Source organism: Dermacentor silvarum, chromosome 5 (genome assembly GCF_013339745.2).
Source record: "Dermacentor silvarum isolate Dsil-2018 chromosome 5, BIME_Dsil_1.4, whole genome shotgun sequence".
In the NCBI taxonomy this organism is placed as follows: domain Eukaryota; kingdom Metazoa; phylum Arthropoda; class Arachnida; order Ixodida; family Ixodidae; genus Dermacentor; species Dermacentor silvarum.
Genome location: NC_051158.1, coordinates 27,993,945 through 27,997,708, shown reverse-complemented (window position 1 = coordinate 27,997,708; position 3,764 = coordinate 27,993,945). Strand labels below are relative to the sequence as shown.

General features: G+C 46.8%; 1 pseudogene; it reads right to left on the bottom strand.

Annotated features, from left to right (window-relative positions):
• Window positions 1-659: 659 nt before the first annotated feature.
• LOC119452332 (leucine-rich repeat-containing protein 47-like) lies at window positions 660-3,447 on the bottom strand (annotated as a pseudogene).
• Window positions 3,448-3,764: the final 317 nt, after the last annotated feature.

Below are 3,764 nucleotides of genomic sequence, written 5' to 3'. Positions count from 1 at the left end.
TTGGCTCACGTGCCTACGGATCAGGAACGCTTTCTTACTATGTTCATGAAGTGTTTCGGTGCCCCTTTAATAGATATGAACTGATCAGAGAGGGAACGCAGGTAATTGATATTCTAGCTTAGGAAGAAGGGAAGTTGGGCACGTCATGTAACACATAGAGCAGATAACCAGTGAATTATACAACAGAATGAGTGTAGAGGGCAAAGAAACATGGAACAGAGTGGCAGAACATTTGATAAGTGAGGAGATAATAGAGCACTCTTGTGGGTCGGTTTACATTCGGGTGGTCAAAATCAAGTGCTCAGAACACATTTGCCGGGTTCATTCAGAGCACCACACTCCATCTCGTAGTGGTCAAAGGCACTCCCACCTTCGAGCTGGGAGCGCGACTGAGATTCGACAGAATAGCCCATTGCGTGACTCCTCTGATTAATCTGGGAGCAGCTAAAGATTTGCATCAGGCATGCTTATTCTGTATCCAATGTCGAGAGGCCTCCATATCAGTGCAGACCATGTCTTAGCGTGGTAGGGACCAGTCAATGTACCAATAAATGGGAGCATGCTAAAAAATATATTACCTGCAGAGCAAGGAACTTGCGAAGCCGGTTGTCTCGGTCAAGATAGACGTTCCGGATGATGCAGCAGACAATGTAAGGCCCTCACCTTCCTGCACAGCGTCGGTGACTATCACTGTGGGGCTCTGGGAACTCAGTTGGAGCCACTTCAAAGGCATTCTGCACCTGCAAACACCAGCAGACCAAACAGTAAGCAAAACAGAAGAAAGTTATTGTGGTCGAGCATAGGCAGTGCACAAAATGAATGAGAAAGGAAGCAATACAGATTGCCATCTTGCACTATCACTGCACTGAATCATGCATTACTAACTCGAAACTCTCCTAAACTACTGTGGCATTGTGGTAGCACAAAACAGCAACAAACTTTTAAAAAGAAAAGGCTAACATTTTTTTTCAATTTTACTTCAGCTTTTTGACTACAAGGATGGTGCAGTAAAGGTCCTCTGAAAAAGCATTTTTACAGCCACTTACTGCATCCCTAAATGAGGCCATTCGCTGCATGTTTTTAGACTGGGAAGATTAGGAGTGAGGATCAATAGCAAATATCTCAACAACCTTCGCAGACGACACTGTCCTGTTCAGCAAGGCTAGGGATGAATTGCAACAAATGATCGAGGACTTTGAACGAGAAAGGTAAGAGTACGGCTGAAGATAACATCCAGAAGACAAAGGTAATGTTAAATAGCCTGGCAAAGAACAATTCATGATCGGAAGTTAGCCTCTAGAATTTCGGGGGGTATTCTGCAAGTGTATACTTAGTGGACATGTCCATTTCGACTGGCTGAAGTGCTGATTGGCTGGGGAGCCCTGTCCCCTCACGCGTACCCCCAGCCCCAGCCAGTGTGACACATCAGTAGATGAAATGGACCTGTCCACTAGGTGGACACTTACAAAACACGTCCCCAGGAGTATGTTTGTCTAGGTCAATTACTCACATGGGCCCTGATTAGGAAAAGGAAATTTACAGAATAAAACTGGGTTGGAGCACATAGGCAGACATTACCAATCAAGATCGGGAGGGTACCATTGTTGTTGAAAAGAAATTTGCACAATCATTCTACCGGTGCTAACATATGGGGCAGAAACTTGGAAGTTCACAAAGAAGCTCAAGAGCAAGTTAAGGACAGCACAAAGAACAATGGAATGAAGAATGTTAGACGTAACGTTAAGAGACAGGAAGGAGAGCAGTGTGGATCAGAGAGCAAACGGGGATAACCAATATTCTAATTGACATTAAGAGAAAACTTGGAGCTGGGCTGGTGTAATGCGTAGGGCAGATAACGGGTGCACCATTAGAGTTACGGAATGGGTACCAAGGCAAGGGAAAGCGCAGTCAAGGACAGCAGAAATAAGATGGGGTGATGAAATTAGGAGGTGCAACTTGAGAATCAGCTAGCTAGAAAGACGGGGTAATTGGAGATCGCTGGGAGAGGCCTTCGTCCTGCAGTGGACCTAAAAATAGGCTAATGATGATGATCTCTTAAAGCATGCCACGCACACAGGAAAAGTTGCTCACTGTTAACAATTACTAATGTTAGTATTTCAATACTAGTGAGCCAATACTACAAGCTTAGTGATTTGATCTTGGCACGAAATTGCAAACAGACTATGGCAAGGAACGAGGCAGCCGAGGCACATACAAAACGACTATATGCAACTTTCCTTAGATTTGAGTTCTTGACGCCTAATCGAGTTACAAACATGGTATGAGCGTACCTGTGGCAATAATAATAATAAAAAAAAGAAATACGGCGCGAAATTAGGAGGTACACGTGTTTCAGGTTCTGGATAGCTTACCACACTCCGCCTGCAATCAGCTACAATATTTTGTGTAACGCCGGGTATCAAATTCAAGACAGCCAGTAATGGTCACAAGTACCCGCTGTCACCTATCCAGAAATATGCAGCTAGACTTATCAACTAGCCCCGTAATTCCGAACTGAATGTACAAGCGCAAAGCAGACGAACTTTCGAAGCAGCCTATGCTTTCACGAGAGCGGTACTGCTATCAAGACTGACATGACACCCAACACACCTCCTGGACGTCGACGGGCGCACTGGCTCCTTTCTTCTTTCCTTTCTTGGAGGCACCAGACTTGTCCAGCCCGAGCTTTTCGACTCTCGCGGACCGTGGCTTTTGACATATTCTAGGACTTGCTTGTAGTGACACTGTTCGACCCAACTTCTTCAGGCGCTTGTCACTCAGCGGATATCCTTCAGCAGGAGCTCCTTAAGCTTTGCCTATGTCTCCAATTTCGCCGGGAACCTGTTTCACTGAGTTGCTAGCGAGATCGAACAATTTGAGCGACGGCAGGGTGTTGGACAGCTTGCCCGGCAGCGTTTCTATGCGGTTGCTGTTGGCTACGAGCTCGGACAGCTGTTCGAACCGGGTCTCCCCAGAGAGAAACGAGGGAAATTCCTCAAGCTGATTCCTGGAAAAGTTGAACACAATCAGGCGCGTCAGCTTGGCAAAACTCGTCGGGGAACGTCTTGAGCCGGTTGTTGCTCACGTTGAAGCTTTGCAGTTCTCCGAGGTTTGGACAGCTCGACAGGTAGTTCCTCGAGAACGTTGCTAGAGGACGTCGAGGAACTTTAGCTTGCGGAGTTTTGCCCAAATCAGGAGGGCAACTTTGAAAGCTGGTTCGCATTCAGCGCAAGCCGGGTGAGGTTGACGAGACGAGCGATGCCATCGGGCATCGCCGTCAGGGACACGTATGGCTTACCTCTAAAAAATTGAGGTGAAAAGAGTATTACACGGAGACGTCGAAAGAGTCCTCTTCGATTTTCTTCGAGATTTCCGCACCGGTTAGTACAAGCTCGCATCGTTTTTTCTATTCGAGCGTGGTCGACTTTCTTGCCACGCGGGCGCCATTTTTTTTCGGGTGATGTGCGGTGCCGGCCGGCGAAAAGTGAGCTTTTAATTACTTCAGTTTCGGATTCCGCGACTACTACGACGCCTGGTGGATGTCGGAGCGTCAGCGCTCTAAGAGCCGCTATTCTGGACTATCCGCCATTTTCTTCGAGGCGTGACGTAGGCGCAACGCTTACAAATGGCGCTCATGGCCCCGTTTTGCTTTCGTAACGTGACGCAAATTTGACGTTTTCGCCTAAGAAACTGTAATATAGGCATTTAAACTAGCGTGGTTGATAAAGAAAAACAGTTTTCCTCCCCAGTAAAAATAAAGCAGC